The sequence below is a fragment of the Cryptomeria japonica genome, chromosome 9 (assembly GCF_030272615.1).
Source record: "Cryptomeria japonica chromosome 9, Sugi_1.0, whole genome shotgun sequence".
Lineage (NCBI taxonomy): Eukaryota > Viridiplantae > Streptophyta > Pinopsida > Cupressales > Cupressaceae > Cryptomeria > Cryptomeria japonica.
Window position 1 is genome coordinate 633,024,961 of NC_081413.1, and position 26,016 is coordinate 633,050,976.

General features: G+C 40.0%; 1 protein-coding gene across 9 annotated transcripts in view; it reads right to left on the reverse strand.

Moving 5' to 3' along the window:
- The window catches only part of LOC131078102 (uncharacterized), a 181,196-nt gene that overhangs the window by 20,577 nt on the left and 134,603 nt on the right, over positions 1–26,016 (reverse strand). The gene's annotated exons all lie outside the window — the stretch shown is intronic.

Consider the following 26,016-nt stretch of genomic DNA (forward strand, 5'->3'; position numbering starts at 1 on the left):
AGATGAAAATGCATACCATATACACAAGTAAAGTATATCTTTATTCGCAGATGAAATTATTACAGAAGAAGACCAGAGATGGGCAGCCAAGGATCGAAGTTGATCGGACTAGATAATACTACTTTCCTTGACAATACACAATCTATCTAAAGAACTTGATAGTTGCCAACAGGAACACAAGCATCAACCAACCCCAGAACTAGGAACAAAAACTTAATATGAACAATTAATATAGTCGGATAATCAATATTATCAAAACATAATAATAGATTGTAAGTGGACTACATCATCCCACCCACACCTCCCCCCCCCCCCCCCCCACAAAAAAAAAAGAAAAAGTCTTCCAAATGACAAGTAAGCATCAAGTAATATTAGGTAAGATTGATGGCAATATTGTCGATGAAAACTTGCACACAAACTTGGAAGTGTACCTTGCAAACTTAGACTTGTAGTGTACTTCACAATTTAGTTGATGTAATGTCCGCATTTTGAAATAGGATTTAATAATAAATAATAATACTATTTTAACACAAAATAATAATAAAATAATATTATATAATTAAAATGTAATTAAGTTAATGAATGGTCAAAAGGCATGGAATGGCGAGTTGCGACTCTCTCAAACATGAGATATAAGAGCGAGAGGAGATCATTTGAAAAGGGATAAGGAGGGAAGAATTGAATGAAGCATGTCAATCAATTAAGGATTAATGGAAGAAGAAAACAGGAAATAGATAAGGAGGTGACTCTTTCAAATGGCAGAAATTATTAAGGGTTGTACTCTTTCAAAGGGTGCCAATTGAAAGGTTGTGTCTCTTGCCAAAGGGCAGGCATGATGAAGAGATGTGACCTTTTCCTCTCATGGGAAGATATAATGGCAAGAAGGTTCATTTAAGGAAGAGAAGGAGGGGAGATCAATTTGGAAAATAATATATTATTCTCAAAAGTAGCAATGAAAAGTGGTGAGTCAATTGTTATGAAAGGTGGCGCCTCAATTCCTATGAAGGTGGTGCCTCAATCCCTATGAAAGGTCGTGACTTTTCCACCAATAAAGTATGAAGGATCATTCCAAGCATCCAAAGATCACTAACTCAATCAGCACTCATCACTCATGGATCCACAAAAGGATTTACATGTTTTGCTTAACTAATATAATCAGCCATGATAGGGGCAATGATGGATTACAAGGAGGGGAAACAGCGTTGGGGTCCTCTTCTAAGTACACTACGTCATCTTAGTAGACTAGGGAGACCCATTAGGTCAAGGGGGTACAAGGGATACTATTATTGGGCTTAGAAGGGAGAGACTTTGAATACACCTCAACCCTCTATCATGGTAGATGAACATATTAAAGAATCCAAACATAGGAAGTGGAATTGGACGACATGATGAATGGGAACGGTTATAGGACACCTCACTAGGTACACTAGCTCATATGGATGGCATGGGAGACATGAGGTCAAGAGGGATAGTATATCCACTCTTGGGCCTAGGGTAGATGATGTCTAGGGCACCCTATCAAATCACCTCACCCTAGCTTCCCTATGGTTGAATTTCCTCAAACTAATTAAAGACATCTTATGATTGAATTAATGTTTCTAATATAATAGGAAAGATCTATACTTTTGATGTTCCTAATTAAAAAGATCTATTTTATGATTTATTGTTATAAGTAGTTTCTAACCTGCTTGTAGGGTCTTAATTAGGTAAATAAGATCAAAGTAGGGCAGAAACTAGAGCATTCACAAAAAGGGGGCATTATAGTTGAGTCTAATAGGGGTTTGGAGGTAACAACCCCTACATGGTCTAGGGGCTCGTGATATAGGACGAGGTCTAGAGGTGGAGCACCTACAGTCAAGCCCAAACTAAGACCTCCAAAACCACACAGATCTTCATGACACGCATCATTTTCATGACGTTTTAATAGGCAAAAAGAAATGCTGACAAAGCCTGAAAATAGAGATTTTGAAGTGTTTAGCCAACATGTGGTGTCAACTAGGGAAGGCAATTGTTGTATGATGGCCGATTATTGTGCAATGAAGGGTATGTTGAAAGATTCCATACTATGAAGAGAAGTAGTCATTAAGTGGTGAGGTAATTTGTCTACTACCAGATGAAATAATTGGTGTAGTTGGGACTCATATGCCTTTCTGGGATTGTGGATGCTGAAGGGATGTCATTGTCTATTCCCTAAGGGGTATGTGCTTTACTACTGGAAGTAAATAGGAAATGTAACAGGAATAGAATAATATAGAATTCACAACAATATATGGCAGAATGATCTATCTTTTATTCCTCGTTCCCAATACAAGATGAGATATATATACCATTCGACAGTTGATTAAGAGTGTCAACCATTGACAACTACCAACTACCCCTAAGGGAACTATAATTCATTACATTGCCATTATTTAACAAAACAGTATTATTTATTTAGCCATGAAATATTTGTTGTCTACATCAGTCCCCCAAAAAGGAAGTCGTCTTGCAAATGACGGAAACAAAATGGTACCACTCAATTACAAAATTACTAAGGAGAGGGAATGTGAGAGGACGTCCCTGGAGTAACTAAAGAGGTCAGTCTGGGGGCACCCTAAGATGCTGCCAACAGTTGATGGAGGTTTGCACCTAATTAGTCTAAATACGAAGGTCCCGCTCAGCAATCCTCTGGCGCTCCCGAGCTACCTTCATCAACTGAACTACTTCCATGAGGTCCTTCTGGTGGTTTCCAACGGTCCACACTAGTCGACTGGGCGGGTCTCTGTCTCTCTCAACTATGTATCTTTCCACACCATGGCCACCTATTGTTGTTTGGAATCTATATCCAACACCATTCGACAGTCCCTCTTGCTGGTGGTAAGATGCTTCTACTTCTCCAAATCCTCGAATGCGGCTAGTTTGCCTGCTTCAGCCTCCTCAGTCGAGTCTGCAATTTACAAAAAACAACACGAAACATGCTCTCCATATTTTGAAGGGTACCCAACACCCCACTCAGTCCCTTGTCAACATGTGGATGAAGCCATGATCCCACCGTCTCGAGCGTCTCAATGCCTAGCCACCCCTGGGCTTATAAGTACTGCCCAAAATCCTCACATTGACTCACCATAAATGTCAAGAGTCTCTCGACTTCAGCTGATATGACACCCACATCCACCCGCTTGCCCAATTTGTCCACCTCCTGACTAACCACAACAATATCCCCATCTCCGAGAGGTACCTCTGAATGGTACCAAGGGCATCATGTGGGGCGTGTTTACAAACCAACGTGTGTTCCCCCTGTGTGGCTCTTCCACTAGAGGCCTCAGCTACTTAGATGCATCCCCCTTGCCACCAAGATGTGCTCTCTCCACATCAATTTCTATCAGCTCCGATCAAACCTCTTATCGAGTGGCTTTCTTCTGTGCGGATGAGGGCATCTCTGCATGTTGTGACTCTTCCACCTGGATGCCCACCGTAACACTTGGTGACAGTGAAGGAATATTTGTGGTACCCATATTGAATCTACTCAAGAAATTATCAACTCTAGCATCAACATCTCCTTCCACCCCTCGGTCATAGGTGTATCAACCTTAGGTAGGGCATTTCTATGTACCATCCCTTCGGCTACAATCCCTTTGTCTGCAAATGTAGTCATGGTGGCCTCGGAGACAATGCTTCCCCTCTGTGGGATTGGTGTGGCAGCACCTCTTGGAGGTCTTGTAGGCTGTAACAAAAGGGCAACAGGAGTTGCCTCTCCAAACAGTGTAGTGATACAGACTTGGCTCGTTTCCACCAAGTGTGTTGTAGGGGACAACCTCACTGGTGCGAACTTAACCCTTGTTGTGATCCTCTTTGTAGATACTGTGCCTATGCTCTTCTTGGTTGTAGGTGATGTGCTTGCTAGCACGGCCTCGATCACCTCAATGGCTAAGGGTTCATTTGCTCCTCCCTCGGCTACTTCTCCCTCACCCTTAGATCCTTCCACGTCTTCAGTGTCACAAACATGTGGTGCTAGTCTGAAGGGGTCGTCACCACTTCCATCTCGGATTCCTTTGTACCCTCTTCTTCCTTCGTAGTGTCTTCCTCCACACTCAACCTCGTGTCCTATCTGCATTTCTTCCTCAATGGCGGCTGAATGTGGGCATGGCTACTCCGTTCGGTTGTGAAAGTATCCAAATGCATCCAGTAGAACGTCAAGGGCGTCGTAGGGTCTACTTGGTTGCGAGGTCAGAATCTCCCCCAATTGTCTACTAGAACCTGTGTCCGAAGGGATTCCAAGAATAAGCCTATGGATGGTGGCACATGTAAAATGTCTTGTGTTGGAGGGTAAGAAACTCATGTATGCACTTTGAGAGTACCTGCGCCCAATTGTGCTCTTAGCCATTGCGGATTCTGTTCAACAAAGCAATCGTCCACACAACAATATCTGAGGCCCTCCTTGCTCTCGTGAAGTAGCTCTTCACTAAATCTATCAAGCACCGCCACTCTAGAGAACCGATAAAAGTTTTCTTAACCCCTCGGTTGCTACTGGTGCTCCACAGACTCCCATTCTTAAGTCGTCAAGTCACTTCAGCACACCAATTTGAGTAACCACTCCTTCCTCTACTTAGTCATTGCCTTCCACTGCTTGGCCACCTTCTCCCCCCTATTAGGGATGAAGATCACTCTTTGAAACTCCCTCGACTTAAAGGATATGGTGATTGTGCACCCTTGAAACTAGACCACCAGCTTGTAGTAGCAGTCATACCCTACCACGAGGGTTTTGAGAACAAGTTCAAACTCTCGAACATTGAAGAGTGGCATTTGTATGGCATTGGCCACCTCCACTTTTCTAAGTATTTGAGTGGGTGGTCATCTAGGGTTTTATCCCATTAGGAGCGACATTCTATGCCATTGATACTCTCAAAGGTAATATTTTTTGTCGTAATTCACTCATCACTTTGGACTCTCCGTCAAATTCTCTTACCACTGTTACAACCTCTGCTCCAATTGCCATGATTGGGAAGGTTGATGACTGACATTTCTCTTTTATATTGTGAGCACCTACCAAATAATGATCATAACCGTCGTTTCTCCCTCTACCAAGGTTACCCATGATAGTCTTTACTGTTTTGAGATTTGGGCTCCCTTCATGATTACCTCATGCATGTACGGTATGACCGTACGGATTTAACCCTTTGTCTAAATCTTCCTCGTCGTACTGAGTGCCTATGTTCCCCTCCTCATACAGATTTAACCCTTCGGTGTTGCAATCTTGGTGTACAGATGACCTTCTCCACCTTTGTACGACCTTCTCCACCCGTACAGACTGTCAAATCCCACGTGCATGGACTTCACCTCCATCTCTCATCATACAACATATGAGCTTCAGTCTCTTCATATGGAAACAACCCCATACGGTTCTTGCACTTTGTGTTTCCTTCGTACGTTGTACGGATCTCTGTTTGGCACGTACGGTGGTGATTCGTACTTTCTTCAACTCTTATCTCATTCGTTTGTTGTACGGATTTCCATTGCTCAACCTACCTCTACCATATAGGTCTTTGTTCCTCACCATAGACTCCTTTCTAGTTCTTGCTCTGCCTTGCCTTCATACTTTTTCACTTGTCATATACTTGCCTTGGTATGGTAAAATAGCTTTGTAGACTTGCTTTATAACAAGTTTTGTCCTTTAGGCTTAGGGTTAAAAATAGATATTTTATCAACTTTTTATAGAAAACCCCCCTTTTTAATTTATTTCGTTTCTCTCTCCTCAACTTTATTATTTCCCTTATTTGTTTTATTCTTTTAATAAACTATAACTCTTTTTAAAATTTACAACCACCCTCACTTTTTCTAATTTTAACATCCTTTTCAAAAAAAATATTTTCTCCAATATTTTCGTGGGTTGGGGTTTTTTAATTTTATTTTTTATACCTTCCACATTCTTCAATAATTTCTAGCCTTTACTTTTCTTGTATTTCTTTTTCCTTGAGTGTGTGGTTGAATTTTTGTCAATAATATGGCAATGGCTTTTTTCACTTTCTTTATTTTTTCCCTTCTTATTTTCTTCTCAGGTCATCGTCGTGTCATTCTTGCTTCTACCATGTTACCAACTTCTCTCCTCCGCTTTTTATTAGCCTTCTCATCACGATCAATCTCTACCCTTCGTTTTGTCCCTGTAGGTTCCTCTTGGGATCATATTTTGATTTTCAACTCATATCTCCACCAATACGTTCCTAGAGGCATCTTATAACACTCATGCTTAAAAAATGTTCCAACATATTGTAAGTCAAAAAAACTGTCAAATAGGGGTGTCAACACAATCCCCTTATATGATTCATCTACATACCGACCTCCGTACTACTGGTACCATGTTTCTTCCTCACCATCGATCTTCGGAGGTTCTGCTAGATTAGGGATGACTTTCCACAACGAGTTGGATACTGGTAGGGGTGGAGGCTCCTTCCCCTAGGCTATGCACCATAGTCAATTCTTCATTATAGCCATCTCTCTCTGCAATAAACATGTCATTAGCCTTTATAATCATCTTCAAGTATGGGCCGAGAGTTTCACATACTCTTTCAAGTCAATTTCCTCTTACCCATCCTCCTGTGGTTCCTTTCCTTTCACAGCCTATTCCTCCTTCTGCCTTGCTTCAACTTCTTCGTCAATCTCGTAGGCTAGGTAGGTTCGACGAGTACCTTTCATATGGAGACTTTCGTTTCCAATGACCGTCAATCCTCACCCATAAAGTTGGAGTGTCAAAGTAGGCATTCGTCAAGTGCTTATACACCCTTGGTACTGCAACACCTTCCACATGCTTTGGCACCATCCTCTCTTCGAGAAAAGTTACAGGGTTGGCCCAATTCTGATTAGGTCTATATGGTTGCTCTTTGATCACCGAGTCCTCCTTTGGTGCTTTGTTCCTCACCACTGTCCAATGGCCTCTTGTAGCGTATCCCAACATTTTGATGGCTATAGGAGGTCTTTCCTTGTAGATTTTTTACTTTGATCTGTTTACAGGATCCCATATGGGGTTGTCGTCAAGAGTGGATAGCTTAACTACACTATACTTGCCAACCTCTCTGATTTTATATGGCCCTAACCAACAAACTCGAAACTTCTCTAGCCGAAGTTCATTACAGCCGTTATACTTCAATACCAATTGCCCCGATCAGAAATTAATTCGCCGGAGATCCTTGTCGTGCCAAAACTTCCGCCTTTGTTGAACAACCTTCATAGCCCATTGTGCCTGTAAGGGAGGAAATTTGTCACCTCAAGGATGAGGGATCCTCAAGAACAAACTAACCCTTCGTTACCTCCTCGAACTGGCACTAGGATGAGCCCAGGGATAACAGAATTATGCAAAAAGTGTCAAACACCCGAGAGGTGTCTCTGGATGGCTCTGCAGAGCCTCTATCCTCGGGACAAGCGCGCAGAGCTAGAACACCAGCGCAACGCATTGTCATCCTGTATGGACGGAGCGCAGAACGCAGACAGAGAGTCTAGGATGTACTAACAGAATTTGCAAAATGACTAAACAATGCTAATATGATTGAAAAGCACGAATCACGAAATAGGATAAGAAAATACTAAAGGAGTAAGAAAATCTCAAAACAAGTCCACATTATGAAGCCTCCCGCAATTCGACATCCTCCTCACGATGATATTCCTACACACATACAAGAGAGAAAAATGTTGGGGTTGTGTTTTGGACTCTGCCTAAGTCAAACCAACGTTTTGGTGTTTCCACCTCAACAGACAACCCAAGAAGCCAAGAGAAAAGAGAAATGATAAAGATAATAGATAATGCAATATGAGATTGGAAATAAAGATTGGAAAGTGAAAAAAGAGAGGTTTCAGTAGACTCCCCTTCCACGAACGATCGTTGGAGTGCTGGTGTGAAGTGTTTCAAATGCTTGAAAATGCTTTAAGTGCTGCAACAATGGTGGTGTTCTCCAAAATAAACTCCAAGAGCTCAACCTGCAAGAAGGAATACCAAAACGCCAAAAAGAATCCCCTCAAATGCCTCTAACATGAAAGATAAATGCCTAAGAAGGAATTCAGACGTCAGTGGGCGCATGCAGAAGCGTTACGATTCGTTGTAGGCACGGGCATAACGCTCAAATGGCCACCTACGAACTCTCAAATTCGCAGGACGCTAGCACGCCTGTTGGTGGAGTTGCTAATAATTCGACCAAAGCTGACAAGGATGGTCTAAGTGGACAAAAGGACAAGATGGTGGAGTCCGACCTCCAACGACATGGGGAAGGTGCCATTTGTCACGTTTATCGCAAAGGGGTGAGATTTTGACACTACAGTGCCATCATCCGTCGTTTTTCTAGCTTTGCAAGATTCAAAAGTTGTTCACTCAGGCTTTCCGCATCCCCGAACTAGTTCTCCATTGTGATCCACAAACTTGGTAGGCAGTACTACTACTTCCTACCTGTACATAAGTTGGAACGGGGTAAGCCCCATCGTCACCTTGTACGTGGTATGGTATGCCCACAAATTGTAGGAGGCGCTCCTCCCAATCTTCATGCTCCACCCCACATGACATGTATATGATCGAGACCAAAACATTGTTGGTTGATTATGCCTGGCCATTAGTGCGGGGCTACTACGGACTACACAAAGTGGAATATTTTGAATTATGTTGTCATGGCCTGAATAACATGGCTCACAAAGTGTACCCCGCAATCACTGGTCGTAGAGAAATCTTGTCGTGTTCATGGCAGCATTGTCTAAAAGTGTCCTCCCCTCCGCCCACTTCGTAAGGTACTCGGTTGCCACTACGATGTACCTACATCGGTGCATGTTACTTTCAATGGCCCGACAAAGTCGAGACCCCACCTCTTGAACAATTCCTATGGCTATGAAGGGAACAGGGGCATAAAGTCTCTCTTCAGTGGTTTACTCGCCCTCTAGCATATATCACATCCAAGCACCGATTCGAGAGCATCGATAGGTAGGGTTGGCCACCACAGTCTTGTTAGTAGTACTTTTGGTGCAGTGGCATCGGATCCCATATGTCCTCCAACCAATTTTCCATGTGCTTCTCTCAGTGCTCCCTAGATCTCTTGTTGCATTATGCACCGCCGTAGGACTTGATCTAACCCCATCTTGTACAGGAGTCTATTGATAAGCTCGACTGTCTTACTCTTCAAGGCCAGCTTTCACCATTCACTCAATGACATATCCCTCAAGAATGTAGAGGTGGACAAGTACTCACCTATGCTCTCATACCATGGTGGCAATGCCGCAATCAAGAATAGATGAGCATCAGGAAACTCTTCATTCACCCCCTCTGGAGGCTCTCCGGACTTAATCCTCAACAATTGATCTGCAATGACATGACTCCTCCCAGGCCGTACTATGATGGTGAAGGTGAACTATTGTAGTAGGAGCAGCCACCTACTCACCCTTCCTTGGATAATTGGTTTATTCACTAAGTACATCAATGCCTACAAAGTACACCATAACAAGTGCCTCCCTCTCGATCGAACTATAGTTCTACTCCGGCTTGGAGAGTAGGCAGTTGGCGAAGAAGATTAGGTGGCCTAAGCCTTGCATGCCAACTTGTGCCAATGTGGCACCAATGGCATAATTGGAAGCATTCCCATGCATGTCGAACACCTTAACCCAATCAAGGTATGCGAGGATAGGTGCACTTACCAACCGAGACTGCGGTTTTCTAAAGGCCTCTTCTTTTTCAGCTCCCCATACAAATGGATCACCCTTTTGTGTCAATTTGTCGTGTGGATAAGAAATATGTGCAAAGTTTTTAATGAATCTCTGGTAGTAGCCCATGTTTCCAAGGAAAGATTTCACTCCAGACACGTCCTCCAGACTCCATTTTAATGATAACCCCTACTTTGTCAATAACTTGCTTTGGTGTACCATAAAACAACATTTCTTCAAGTTGAGAGGCAGTCGTGCCCTTTGGGACCTCTCCAAGCATTCCCTCAATGCTCTAAGATTAGTCTCTTGCCTGCAGGTAAATGGATCAATCATCCAAGAAGGCCTTAAAATTGCCCATCGACATGTTATCAAATATAAGTAGTATTGTCCAGTGGAACGTGGTTGGGCATTACATAGAGCAAATGGCATTCAATTGTACGTGTATGGTCCATCCTCTACCACGAATGTGGTCTTGAATTTGTCGTCTTCGGCAATATTGATCTCGTTGTACCTGGAAAACACATCCATGGATGAGTACATCTTGTGGCCTGCCACTTCCTCTAGAATGCTATCTATAAATGGAATTGGAAATGGATCCTTGATTGTGGTTGCGCTTCGACACCCGAAGGACACACAAATCCGTATTTGGTTTGCCCTCTCCTTCAAGGAAATAACAATTGGTGACACCCACTTACTTGTTTCCACCTTGAAGATAATGCATGCTTCTAACATTTTCTCGATTTCTTCATTCACCTTGGCGGCATAGTTCTCGGTCATTCTGTAGGGCCTATTTTATACGGGTTACACATAGGGTACGAGAGGGATCATTTGCACGCACAATTTTGGAGGTATACCTTTTAAATCTTTATATATTTAAGTTCAAGTGTCCTTGTACTCAAGGAATATCTTGAATGCTACTACCTTCAGTATAGGGTTCCACTCGTCCCCCATCAAGATCACCTTTGGGTTATCCTCATCCCCAAAGTTTACTTTTTTATTTATTTTTGGTTCTTCGTACTTAGTCTTATCCCTCTCAAACCGATGGGCAGGGGTATCGTCCACCTTTGCCACTCCCTCCTTCTACTCTCCATACTCTAGAGGAAAGGTGGTACTTCCCATACCTTCACCGACCTCTTCAATTTCACTAATTTCTAACATATTGCAAACCAAGTAGAAAACCTCATAGTCCTCCATTTGCTAGTGGAACAACCCATTGAGAGAGATTGTCTAATCCTCTAAGCAGACTTCCAGTTCTAGTGTCCCCTCATCATTAGGTTCCATCCTTCTCCTTCCATCCCCCATACTCCATTCACAGTCATTACAATCATCAGAGTCCAAGTTGAAGGATGCCAACTCTTCACTTGCTGCCTAGTTCTTCAAATCAATGATATACTTTTGTCCTTTGCTCTCAATGGAGATTGTGTTCTTTTTCCATTTGTGGTTTGCCTTGGTGGTGATCAGCCTACCTCTTCCAAGAAGAGCATCGTATGCCTTCTTCAACAAGATGATAACAAAGTCTAGAAAGATATGTCGGGTGCCAATGGTGACCTTCTGTGCCATGAGCGTTCCAAGTGGTTTGATGTTGTGCTGGTCCGCACCTACCAGATGTAAGGTTGGTGGCCAGAGTGTTGGCTTGCCAAGCCCCTTCCAAATCTCCTTTGATAGTACGTTAACGCCCAAGCCTCCATCAATGATGGTGTTTGTCAACTTGCATCCCATTATCTCCATCTCAACGACGGTCGACTTCCTCCTGATGCCTACAATCAGCAACAACAGGTTACTGGCTAGGTTGCCTATTGGCTTTTTCGTTGACCTGTTGTGCTCCTGGCTGACTGCAAGTATCTCAAGATGTGCTTGGCTGCAACTAGATAAATTTGTCTAGGTTCACACATAAATTGAAAAAGAGCACTCATTGCATAACAAATGTCAGGTCTAGTGTTAACTAGATACATCAAGGATCCAATCAACTGTCGATACTCGGTAGGATCCACAAGATTTGAACTCGTTGTAGATTCATTCAACTTCATCAAGTTAGACTCCATAGGAGTAGACATAGATTTACAATCTAACATTCCAAACCTCCTCAAAATATCAATGGTATATTTTCCTTAGAATAATCTCATTAGGTCTTCGCCATACTTCTAACCCTAGAAAGAAATGCATGAGACCTAGATCTTTCATTTAAAATTTTGAAGTCAATTCTTTCTTACATCGAAGAATCAGATGATCTTCTCCAATGAGAAATAAATCATCAACATATAGAACCAAAATTAACATCTCACCATTGAATACCCCGAAATAAAGATTTGGATCAGCATCATTCTTACAGAAACCTAAGCTTACCAAGTACTTGTCAATTCTTTCATACCAAGCACGGGGATCCTGCTTAAGGCCATATAATGCTTTCTTCAATCTGCATACATGAGACTATCTCTCATGGATCACAAAGCCTTCAGGTTGCTCTATGTAAACGTCTTCTTCAATAACTCCATTGAGAAAAATTGTCTTTACATCCATCTGATGTAACTTTCATCCCTTAGTTGTGGCAATAGCAACAATAGTCCTAATAGAAGTATATCAAGCCACAAGGGCAAAGGTTTCCTCATAATCTATGCCTTCCTTTTGAGTTACCTTTGGGTCTAGGCACAATATGCCAAACATCATTCTTGATGATAGACTGATATTCTTCATCCATAGCATTCTTCCATGCTTGTTGGTTCATGGTATCTTCAACACTGGAAGGTTCAGTCTCAATGATGTTGCACATCAACGCAACATAGTTGGAGAACTTCTGAGGTCTCCTACTTTTTCTGAATGTGCCACTTGGAGCTGCAAACTTTTATGCCTCTTGTACAGTGTTTGTTGCCCAAAGGGCTCTCTTCTTGCTCACAATAATATCTCTAGGCCCATCAATAGGATCCATAGGCTCAACCGGATCATCATGCTCTTCAGGTTCTGTAGACTCCCTCTGAATCTCAGTATCATGATCAATATCCAAGTTTTGAGGGTTATCATGAACTTCATTGTCAATCTCCATAGTTGAACCTTTAGACTTTTTGAATGCAATATCTTCTTCAAAAGTAACATCTCTACTAACCTCAATATACTTCTGACCTGGAATGTAGATTCTGAATGCTTTGGAGGTTTCGTTGTAGCCCACAAGAATTCCTCTCTTTCCAGAAGGTTCCAACTTGGTTCTCTTCTCTTTGGGTACATGAGCATATACTGGACTCCCAAAGATCCTCAAGTGGCTGATGTCAGATTTGATCCCTGAAAATGCTTCTTTTGGTGTCATATCCTTCAATACACGATGAGGGCATCTATTCTGAATGTATACTGTTGATCTAGATGCTTCGGCGCAAAGACAAGTCTACAAGTCCTGATCATGAATCATAGCTTTCGCAACCTCAACTATAGATATGTTCTTTCTTTTTGCAACCCCATTTTGTTGAGGGTTGTAGGGAACACAAAACTCCCTCTTGATTCCTACCTCAATACAAAAATCATGAAAACTACCTAAGGTGTATTCACCTCCATTGTTAGACCTTAAAACTTTAATTCTTTTCCCAAGTAGATTTTCAGCTAAGGCCTTGAATTCTTTGAGTCTACCTACGACTTCATCAAATTCTTTTGACTTTAGAAAGTAAATCCACGTTTTCCTAGAGTAGTCATCTATGAAGATTACATAATATAAGAATCCACTTGGAGAAGCAACAGACATAGGTCCACATAAATCAGAATGCACAAGAGCTAATTTCTCTTTAGACCTACTTTCACTTTTACGAAATGGACTCTCTGTGTTTTTACCCATAGCACAACCTTTACATGTATCATCATGAATATGACTAAGTTTACGCATACCTTTAACCATGTTCTCTAGGATAGGAAGGGCTCGGAAATGAAGATGTCCATTTCTTTATACCATAGCTCGCTTGACTCAAGTGCTTCATGAATGAGAACTTGAACTGGACGAGCTGAAAGCTTATATAGGCTCTCATACCGATTCCAAATGACACGAGCTGATTTGATGTTGGACTTCTTAGGTCATGCAAGAACTCTTCCCTCTGAAAATGCAATCCGATAACCTTTATCTTCCAATGCTGATATGGAGATAAGGTTCCTCTTGATTCCCGCAACAAACAATATAAAACCGAGGTGAAGAGAAATTTCAGAATCTAAGTTAAAGGAAGTATTACCAGAACCTCTTACAGAATAGCGTGAATCATCTCCAATGATCACGTATACGTTGGACTCCTCCACCAAATCTGAAAGATGCTCCCGGTAGCCGGTGATGTGTCTATATGCTCCACTATCAATCAGCCATGTATGACTGTCTGTAGGAACATTGCTTGACAAGGCAGAGATGAAAAGGAAGTCTTCAGCATCATTTTGATTTGAAACTTCATTTATGTTTGCTCCTTGTTACACCTAGCATAGTGACCGAACTTGTCACACCTGAAACACTTGATGCGTGAAAGATCCTTCTTCTTCTTTGAACTAGGAGCTAGATCAGATCATTGTTCTCTATTTCTCTTGAAATTGTTCTTCTTCCAATAGCCTCCTATCTTCTTGATGGACTAGGCAGCCAGAACATGAATTGCTTCTCCATAAGTGCTTTTGATAACTCCTCTGGCGGCCAGTCTTGATTCTTCTTGTACGCAATCTGCCCTCAAACGATCAAACATGGGAAGTTCTGCGAGCGCACTAATTCCTTGAATGTAAGACTCCCAAGATGTCGGAAGACCATTGAGGGCTAACATGGTCAAGTCTTTGTCATCAACAACATTTCCGCTAGAAAAGAGTTGATCTCTCAAATCAGAAATCCTTATAAAGTATGCTATGGCGGACTCTCCTTTCGCCATCTTGATGTGATGAAGCTGCTGCTTCAAGGCTAGGGCACGGCTAGTGTTGTTGATTCCGTACATCTCCTCCAAGGTTCTGAACATATCGCTTGCTGTCTTCATCTTGGAGATGATGGGAACAATGTGATCCTTCACGGAATCAACCAGTATCTTCTGAGCTTGAATGTCTTTCTTCCTACATTGAATCTTTTCTTCTTCTGCCTCAGGTTCGGTGGATTTTATGTCCACAAAGTCTGCAAGATCACTTCCATTCAAAGCAAGCATAATTTGGACTCTCCATAACATGAAATTGGAAGCACCATCCAATCTATCTTCAACCCTGAGACTATGTACCATCTTGAAGAAGTGGTAAGAGCATAATGAAGATAAATAATTACTGTCAATCTGATTACATCTAATTCGAACCAAGCTCTCATACCATGTTAATTTTAGCAATCAGACTAAAAGTAAAAAAACAGAAAACACAAATGCAACACATAACATAGTGATACCCTAGGCCTCTCGGAGGTGTAAAACCTAGTAAGAAATGTCTCAGATCTGATTAGAATAAACAGAGTAGCAGATTAAAGTCTTTACCCTCCTTTAGGGCACACATCAACTACTGAAACTTATCTGAAGATAGAGGACTGAATGTATATACAGGTCGCTGTTACAGTAAGCTAATCTGAGACTGAATTCAACAATCCTAAGATACTTTGCCCAGTCTGAGACAAGTTCGGCAGCCTAGGATAGTATTTGTTCAACCTTAGAATAACCTCGCCAGCAGTAACATAGGTTCGCTCCACCTTAGGAAAATTCACTGATGTAGAGACACGTATTTGCTGCTCTAGGAAGATTTGAAAGTGCAGAGATAAGTCGCATATGAGAGCGATATTTGTCTTGTGATTGATTGCTTGTGATCTTCAAATCAACTTTCATATATAAGAGATGACACATACAATAACCCTCGGTTATATGCCAAAAATGCTAAGGCCGATAAGCCACTTAGCACTTTATGTACTAGGTCGGCCCTAGAAGGGATCCAACCTAGCTACAAAACAGCACATCCCGCCTTGTCCTTAGCCTCCAGGTCTGTAGACCAATCTATGGCAATTCCCCGTAGGGTTGCAAGAAATGCTTTCAACCAGTAATCTTGGTCATCCTGGCCATTCGCCTCCCATATTGTTATACAGGTTTTGCAATAGCGTATGGGATCATCTAATCTGTCCCCTGTGAATTTCAAAAGTTTTTGCTTCCCCTCGGTGCTTAACATTGTCTTCGCCAGGAAGGTACCATATGTATTCGACCAGATTGGACCGTCTTTCTCTCGTTCACGTTTCAGTGCCTCTCTTGCACTCTTGGCCACACACAAGCTCGCTACGCATCCACCTTTTGCATCTTCTACACCTTGGTCACCTTCTTTGCTTTTGTATTCTCTCCTCCCTGAGGTCTTTGTCTCAAGCCCCCCTATTGTTGGTTGCTCGATAAGAGATAGGTTCCCGATATGGTATCGGTTTGTTTCAAAGACTTCGACAACTTCTGCCTATAAGTTCCTTTCTTCTTTGTCACGTATCGACTCTATGAACAAGCTCCTAGCACTGGCACTAGATTCAGGGTCTTCGCTTTAAGCAGAGTGTACGATTTGGCTATTGGCCTAGTCAACGAGATCTTCGCTTACTTCATCGTCTAGAACTGGTGGGTTTTTGGCAACCTCCTCCAACTCATTCCACGTACACAATCTCTCTCTCCGACTACAACTTCGGCTAGCACTCCAACTCCTACTTCCCACTAGACTCGCCAAACCTTCAACAATTCGTTGTAACCGTCGTCTCCTCTCACTTTTCTCTCTCAGGCAAAGAGATCTTACCAACCCACCCCCTTCCTCTCGAAAGTTTTTGGTCTATCGGTCTTTATTTGGTCATAGGAGCATTAATCGCTATGGGTACATCGTCTGCTAGTATCCCGCTCTTCTTCCTCCCTACGAATCCTCTCTTCGTACCGTTGTAGTAAATGTTGTCGATGTTGCTCTTGGCTAGTCTCCTCCCATTGGTTTTGCAATTCAATTAGGTTTCGTGCCAACAACCTTGGGATTCTTCCATGAAGATCGAAGACCACAAGGTTCACTGAGAGTTTGTTGTGTATCGTGCCTTCAAGGACCACTCACTCGAGAGCTTCCCTCTGCACGTACTATGCGACCAAAACTAACTACAGATACACCAAGTCCTCCATCAATCGATCTTCTCATGCTTCTCCTCAAGTTACCACTTCTTTGCTATCACTTTCATTTACATATGCTTCCTATTCGAATCATCGGCCCATTACGCAGGCATACCACTTGCCATATTGATCTCCGAGTTTGTATCGCCAATGACGCCAAAATGTTTACTCCCTACGGGGTATGTGCTTTACTATTAGAAGTAAATAGGAAATGTAACAGGAATACAATAATACAAAATTCACAGCAATATATGGCAAAATGATTTATCTTTTATTCCAGGAACATGTAATGTATACAACAACAATCTTCTCGTTCTCGATACAAGATGAGATATATATACCACTCAGCGGTTGGTTGAGTGCCCACTGTCGGCAACTACCAACAACCCCTATGGGAACTATAATTCATTACACTACCATTATTTCAAAAAACAAAGTATTATTTATTTAGCCGCGACATATTTGTTGTCTAAAGTCATGAGTGTACAACTTGAAGATTCCTAATGCCATAGAAAGGTCTTTGTAAAACATGCAACAAGGTTCGTATGGAATAATGCATAGAGAGGAAAGGTCGTTGCATAAACAAATGCTAAACAAATGAACAACACTGTTGTATGGTGCCTGATGAAGAATGGTGTATTCTACAAAAGGTATGTTGTCATATATCCGCATATCGTACAATATGCCTAGTGTGGTAAGGCCATATGTTTAAGAGATTTTTGTGCCGCTAGATGAACCACAAACGGATGCACGGAGGTTGTACGATGAGAAACAACAACCATACAATGTGATTGGATACCACCGTCAAGTATCACAAAGAAGTTGTCATACGACATGGAAGAGTGGAAGTCATGCAAAGACATTAAAACGTTGTCATATGTTATGAAGGAAGAACAAAGGTAGTCATGCAACGGTCCTCTTATATTTTTTTCCTCCATATACAATTTGTTCCACTCTTCAAGATCACTTCGCTCTATGCCATACAATGTAATGATTAAATGAATTTGCCCGACCTTGCTACCAAGTTCAGTAGTTTATCAAAAACACAAGGTATGAGTAGGGACATGCACATCTACTTGTGACAAGCAATAGTGGAACTAGCCTCACCAAGCTTCTTCAAAAGGAATAACCATTTTGGACTTTTATCTAGGAATAGGGACTAACACTTCTATCCAAGATAATACAAGGTGGTTGGATACCAATAAACACATCTACTCAATATCAAATTTATGAATAGGGACATACACATTACAAATAACCAATCATAATTACACAACCACATAAAATCGCAACATAAAAAATCCGAGAACTAAGTTCTCGTTGTTGGTCATGCAACCATCATTATAGATCTTTCACTATGATAAAAAATGATACAAGATGGTTATTGTTGCGACTTTGATAGCTAGCAACTAACAAGACGACACTAGTAATCCTCCAACCTCATGTGCCTCCATCCTCCAATTGATTTTCTACTAAGAGAAATTAGCTTTGAAGCTCAATTTAAGAAACACCCTCACACCCCTTCCCCCACAAGTTGGATTTTGCCTGCAAGCAAGCAATAGTGCATCCAATTACAACTAGAAAGTTTTTATCTTTTATTTTTCTACACTTTTTGACACAAAATATCTATATATAAACGAATAGAACAATAAATCGTAATAATCACCTAGCAACATGAAACTATTAAAACTTAACTTCATTCTAGAAGCTATCATTATATACTCCTCTAAATTAAATTTTTAATAAAATTAATTTATTATATAAATATATAGATAAGATGAATTTAATCACGAATTTTTTGTTGATTGTTTTCCCTTGCCGAATTTCATTCAAATTTTATTGTTGCCGAACTCAAACTCGAATTCAAACCTTGTGACATAGGTAGGAAGTATCAATTCTCAAGGAAGATAACACATGTTTTTGACTCTACAATATCAATCAATGTTCTAAACAACTCACAACTACTCTCCTACAGTGTTTTTGTCAAATTTTGGAGGTTGAAATATAATCTAGACTTGGACAAGAAAAACTCCTCACATGAAAATGTCATATCGATCCAAGTGCAAAAGAGTTTTTGGCCTCCATCTACAACAACCTCCAAATAGCCTGAACCTCATTCTTGTGGGATAAACCTGAGATCTATAACAACTCTTCAATCAATTCAAAGTTAGAAATACACTTTAATTTGATCATCTGTTGGTGAGGAATCTCAGTTCGATGACTAATATGGACTCCATGCCAATTATTCACTAGTTAGATAAGCTCTAGACTATTAAATTTTGAATTATTGCCTATTGATGACTGCCCAACCTTGAGTGAGTCAATGGATGAAGATGCATGTAAAAGGTGACACGAAGTCCTGGAGTATAAAGGAAACTCTAAAACATAATTGATTGCCTCCAAGTTTGAGGATTCAGCATCTCTAAAAATATTGTCAGCATTCAAGACTTGAAGACTTGGCAATTCACCTCGTCACTAGTGTCGGAAAGTGCAAAAGCATCTCCAACTTGCTCATAGGTCAAAAGGAGGCTAGGCCTCAGAATATATTATTTGGACAAAGAACATCTATTGTAATCTCTATGGTGAAAAATACAGTAATGTAGAGATTTGGAAGAAGAAATAAAAGACAAATTCTCTCTTCTAACTCATAGCCTTGCACAACTCCATGCTCACAATGGAGCCCAAACAAAAGTATATCAGACAAATAGTAAGTAAATGCCAATTTTATACAGAGACCAAACGAAGAGTCCAAAATTATCAATCTACCATGACAGCTAGAGGATGTTCTGATTGCTACAATGGTTCACACAATGATCCTCCTTTCAGATGCCACCATAATGGTAACAACTTAGTTTTCAAAAAAAAAGATATTATAGAACACTTCTCACTCTGTAACCATATCAAAAATTTGGGCACTACCAAATAGAAGCTTGAAACATTTTGTACACATTATATTGTGCTTCTATATTTTATTTATTTAATAGATATTATATATTTAAAAGATTTCCATATCGTATATTATACAGAACCTCCTATAACAACTCCTATATATATATATATATATCAGTTGTTTTAACAATTCCAAATAAAAAAACACTCCCTATTAATAATTATTGTATTAACAAGTACAAGAATGATGTAATATTACAAACAATGAAAAATAGGAGCAATTTGCATATTAAAAGTATCTTTTAGAGTCAATGGGGTTGTGATCTACCAATGAAGCAATAGGTTTCCCTTGTGGAGACCAAAGTTCAAATCCCTAAAGAGCCATCTACATGTGGATGTCTAAGTGGTGACTCTTGCTCTTCCATCGTGACTTTGAAAGTATACATTTAGGTTGATATCTAACTACTGACTCAAGTGATGTGTTTGCCACCTCTAAGTGCATGGCTGGCCACCTTGGTGTAGCCATCAAATCATAGTGTGTGGTGGGCTGCATAATTATGTTCGTCGCCTCTCAAGTGCGGTTGACCGCCCTAGAGTGGTCGTCACCTCTCAACTATAGTTGGCCATCCAAGCATACTCATTGCCCTTAGTGTGTGGCTGCTCACCCACCCAAGATAGACTCTTATTGGATTATTGTAATGTCCCTTGAGTAGTATCTTGAAATAGAGAGGAAGAGGTCCACCTTGTAGCCTCCACCAATATAGATTGGGCTAAATGTACCATAATACTAATTAAAAAAAAAGAAACAATTTCTTTTGCAACCTGATAAGTTAGCATGGTCAATTTATTAGGCATTAAATCAGCCATGGAACCATATCCTCCAATTGGAATATTTGTTAGTTGCAGACCTCACCCAGAATTTACTCGACAACTAGAACCACAACAGGGTAGTAACATGCAAACATATCAGAGAGGGGATAACTATACTGAGAGGACTTACAATGGCATACCAATTATGGCCTCCATAAAGCTCCTAAGACAATACCTGGAATAATTTTCCCATTCCGGGAAATGATTCCACACTCATGCCAAAAGCACAAAAATGATTCAGCGGGTAATAGCATAGATAAAGTTAGCAGACTATTATTTATAAATGTTCCTCAGGGACATTTCCTGGGTCCTAGCTACCCATCCTGGACATCCACATTGTTTTAGGAATGTGGGAATGGGGACAATTAAGACATCTAAAAAGTGGAACATTCCCCTTTTTATCATCTAATAATGAGGATACCTCTGGCTTCCTTGAGAAGATCAAGACACGTCATGACATCCCTCAAATGCTTCAAAAGTCTCAGGGCATCCACACATCACACCCTTAAATGGACATTAACAGCTAAGACTACCATGTTTTGGCTAGGCAGCAGAAAAAAAAACGATTGAAAAGCTGCTTGCTGAAGATGCACCCTTTAAGGAAAAGTAGTAGTAGAATCAGACGGTTTAGTGAAAGAAAGCCAGAAATAAGATAAGGCATACTTAAGTGTTAAAAGGAAAAGAATATCAACATGAAAATTGGCGGTCCCAACTTGACATTAATTCAAATAAGATGAAGAAAGTAAATAAACCACTTGTCAATGAGACAAAGGGGTGAAGCACCCTGGCAATTTCAGCAGCACTTGGATGAAGAAGAAAATCAATCCTTAAACAATTAAAGCATCTTTTTGTGTAGAGAATTAAATGTTGAGGACTATTCTTAGAAGTACTAAGAGAAAAAAAAATGAAAGCAGAGGAAGCTGTGATGATTTTGAGGACTAAACATACAGCTGATTCTTAGGGTCAGCTGCCACTACAGTTGTTTTGCCAAAGACCAGGCAACCATCACAGAAGTCACCCAAAGAACACAACCACATTTTCTGACACCACAAATACCGAAGTTGACCCCACAATTACCTTAGATGCCATACACCTGTCAGCTTGTTCTTAAGGAGTTGGCAGATATGCCAAAAAATGTAGTGGAGAAAGTAGATGAAGCCATCACATTCAGTATAAGAATAAGACAAAACAGAAATCTTATAATGCCTTGGCAGAATCAAGATGATATTACAGTTGTTACACACAAGTTAATATAGTTTTTTTAAATGAAGTTGATATAAAATTTGTTATACTGGACTGTGTTTGTTATGTTTGTTCTACTGGATCAATCTGTCGGATTATAGAATCAATGGATTGTTATTGTACTCACCATTTAAATTCGGCTTCTTAGTTTGATTAAATTATTTTTAAATATTTCAAATTTAATTTCTATATACTAATTAAATATCCATCTCCCTATCGTCCCCAAAGTCTTTAAAACTTTTGCAGCCATAAAATTATTTAAAGAGGCATAACAAGCTACAGCTTCAAAAGAATGACGAATGTTGAAAGAATTTTTTCAGGCTCGTGATGAAGCAACCAGTTGATTAGAGATGAGAAACAAAGCAAGCGATAACGAAAATGTATTAGAGTCCACAAATAACCAAAACAAATCAAAGAGACTGGAATGTACAGCAGTTACAATATCAAAGGACTAGGCCGAAAAATCCAATACATGAAGCCAAAAGAGAAAGTGAGAATAGTTGGAAACTTGGAATACAAGGTTGAACCTAAAAAGAAAAACCACCAGCATAATACAATTATAAATAGAACAGTGGGAGGGAATCCTGTAAAATAGTAGAAACAGAGGGAGACAACCAAATAGAGAATCAGCATTCTGAAGTGTCAATGATTAGTGAACCATTGTAGTAGCCACCAACATTATCATCTATCACTTTAGGAATATCGATTTTAAGTCTAAAAATGCTCCTTCAGGAAGTCCAAGGCTAAGGAAGCCTGGCTTAACAATATTAAGAAAATACAGATTCTACATAGGAACTCTCCCAACATTCAAGACCAAACAACTATCAATTATATGAAATGAAGTAGAAATGTGAGCTTGCCCCGACGATTTGTGCCATGGAAGCGAGCTGTAAGATAATTCCCCACTTGGAGGAGAGATGTAACAATGATCTATGTCGAGAAGTCAAAGAAGATTGCAAGAATAACTCGCGCCTCCCCTATCTTTTCACATCCATAAGTGAATTGATAGCATTCAAAAGGTGCATGATGCCTCCAACATTTGTGATGGGTTAAAACAAGCAAGTAATCTATCTGGTAAACTTGATACCACACGGAGAGAGTATGCTTTAACATTGTGACCTCGAAAAGAAAAACGGCCAAGCCCCTGTAATCAAGGTGACAAACGAAAGTAGACAGAGAACCACCAAGATCTTTGTAAATAGCAGTGCCTCCTACAAATTTCACAGCTTGAAGTTGACACAAGAAAATAAAAAATGTTCCTATCCAAGTCCTAAAGAAAACAAAAGCTACATGATCTTCAACTTTGTACAATATATTTATTCATAGCAACAAAATGCTGATGAGAGCACACCTGCAATTGACCAAGGGAAATACTCAAACCATGAGATCAAAGATATTGAAGATAGGTGGAGCAATAAATGGTCCCACAAATGACCTGTAAGAAATGCTTAGCATAGAAGCTAGCTTCGGATGAGAGAATTCGAAGGGTGGGTGTGTTCCAAGACACCAATATGTATCAACAATAAATGCCCTCTCAAAAGGATCTATTAAGCATGTATTTCCTAAGAAGGTCACGAGGAGCCTTCTGGGAGAATCAAAAATAAGGAAGTTGGTTCAAAGAAATACTTATAGACTTGAAGAGTAGACAAGAATTGGAGAACCAACGACATCAACATATAACGAAAGTCAAGACCCAACAAGGCAATCTCTCCAAAGAAACAAAGTGCCACAAAAAGGATATCTTCCATAAAAAAATAAACTAAACAATCATCCTTTTGCAATAGATCATGAGTTGAACTTGAAGCATAATGTTCTAAACACTGTCAACAAAAGCCTTATTACAAAAACCCTAACTAGCACACCAAACCACAAAACCATCTAGTCTTACAGGCTTCATTATTGCATCGAAAATCAACATCTTTGATGGGATATCCTAGAAATGTACTTGAGAACATTAGCACTAAAGAAAAGAAGAGTGAGACCTATCATTTGCAAACTTGAGACTTAGGAATAGGTCAAAAGGAGAGACAACCTATAAATTGAACTCCTAGATAAGTATAGTTAGTGGTTATCCCTATAGGTCCCCCTTTTCAAAAGAAATAAAACCAAGAAAGAATGTGATTTTGGCATTGAAGACCAATGACCATAGTTTTATTAGGTTGGCATTAATTAGAGAAGATCACCAAACTCAAAAAGTGCATAAAGTTGTCTTTGCAAGCGTTCAAGGATGAGAGAGGAGGACCACATCATCAACAAAAGGTAAAATAGTGATCACAAAATGATGAAGTAGACAACTATACTTTGCATGGGTATGTTCCCTAAAAAATCCTCCAACTCACCACTGTCAATACTAAAGAGAGCTGGAGAGAAAGGACAACCTTGTTGAACTCCAATAGTACTTTGTCATGTAGATCCATGAGGAGACTCGAAAAACCCAAGAATTGTCTTGTATAGCAGCACAATAGCAATAATGAGAGTATCAAAAATACCGATTTCTCATAATTTCTAGAAGAACAAATATCATAGCATGGAGTCAAAGGACTTCTTAAAGTTCACAAAACAACAAAAGACTTTATAGGACCACCAACAAGCCTCTTCAATGATAGAATGGAGTGTGAAATTAGAATTAAAATTTTGAAAATCCTTCTTGAAGACAACCTAATCCTTGGCCCTCAAATTATTGTCATCCAATACCTTAGAAAGCAGTTCCGCAAAAGTATGGAGTGGATTATATGTTGCAAACAAGCAAAGGGGAACCCAAGACACACGACCTCATTGAATAATTATTAAATGGGGTAAGCAGGTATCCACACAATATTTGACAAATGCACCATAGAGCCCCTCATAATCAGCTACTTTGTTGGAGCAAACCTTTAAATGTTCTCCAACCACAACCTAGGAAACAAGTGAAAAGATTTAAAGAAAATAGCAAGGCTCATACTAGGATACATCAACATGTCAAAGTTTAATGCAACACCCATTACATGCTTCCAAGCTACAGTCTTTGGCATGACTCTTCCAACTTGACTTAAGCTTTATCCTTTTATATAGACAAGATAGCATCACAATCTTTTGGCTATTGAGAATCCCATAAAGGAAAATGGTAGGCCACTATAGGTCTGTCACCTTTGAGATGAAACAAGACTTGGAGAATCAAATTTTCATTATCCCACATTTGCTCAATAAAAACAATTCGGTTTTTTCCTTTCAATACATAAATGCTTCAAATGATTCTTTTTCAATTGGTGTTTGATATCGAAATCATGTCATGCTAAGTCAATTCACAAAATGACTCATGTTGGTATCCTCCGATATCTAGATGGAGTGCAATTGATGAAATTTTGAAGAGAACACACCCCCCCTTTTCAAATACTCGACCATCAATATACAAAACTATGAAAAAAAGTTGCAGATGTATTCTAAAACACCTAGATATTAAATTTCATCTATTTGTAACTTTACCATTTTCTAAACTACTATGTTAGTGTTGTTTATAACTAGGGAAGATGGGTTCGGATTGCCTTAAAGCAACATCCGAACCCATTTAGGACTGGGTCCTCTCTTAAAGGGGTAGCGTGCCCCCAAGACAAGTCCGGCCCCATCCTCCACGCCACAATAAAGTAAATTGGCGCCAAAAAGGACTAAAGCCGACCTAGGATATATGGGTTAAAGACCCATATAAATAAAGGTTAAATTGCAAACACAAACACAATTCATTCATTCATGCAATCAGCGAATTAGCTCTGCAACTAAAGGTGCGAAATCACTAAAGAGGATTGTGCGAACTTATCCAAGAGGACATAGGGCATTTTGGCGCAGTCTTGAAGCATTTAAAAGGGCAGATCTGATATATAAAAGATCAGATCCGGAGAAGCAAGCTAATTATTGTATTTGTGCAATAAGAGTGAATACATAATCTGACCTGTGGGTCTTTAATGCTGGTCTTGAGTTTACTTGATTATAGTTTACTAAATTACAACAAACTAATCAAATGTTACAAATCTGATTAATAAACTAGGGCATAATTAAATGTTACAAATCTGATTACTGATCTAGGGCACAAATTGAACAGTTAGTACAAAATCAATATCCTAGTTCTACTATTTATCCAAGTAACAAGTAGCTAGCACTAAGCTTGTCATTTATCAAGTTCATTTTTTATAGCCCAAGTATTAGGATTGTAGATTAGAATGTGTTAGAGGTGTTTTATGGAATTCAAAAGACTTACTATGTTAACTAATAAAAATCACATGAGATGGGTTACAAATTAAATCATAGAAGTCTAAGCCTCCATAAAACAACTACATGTTGCATA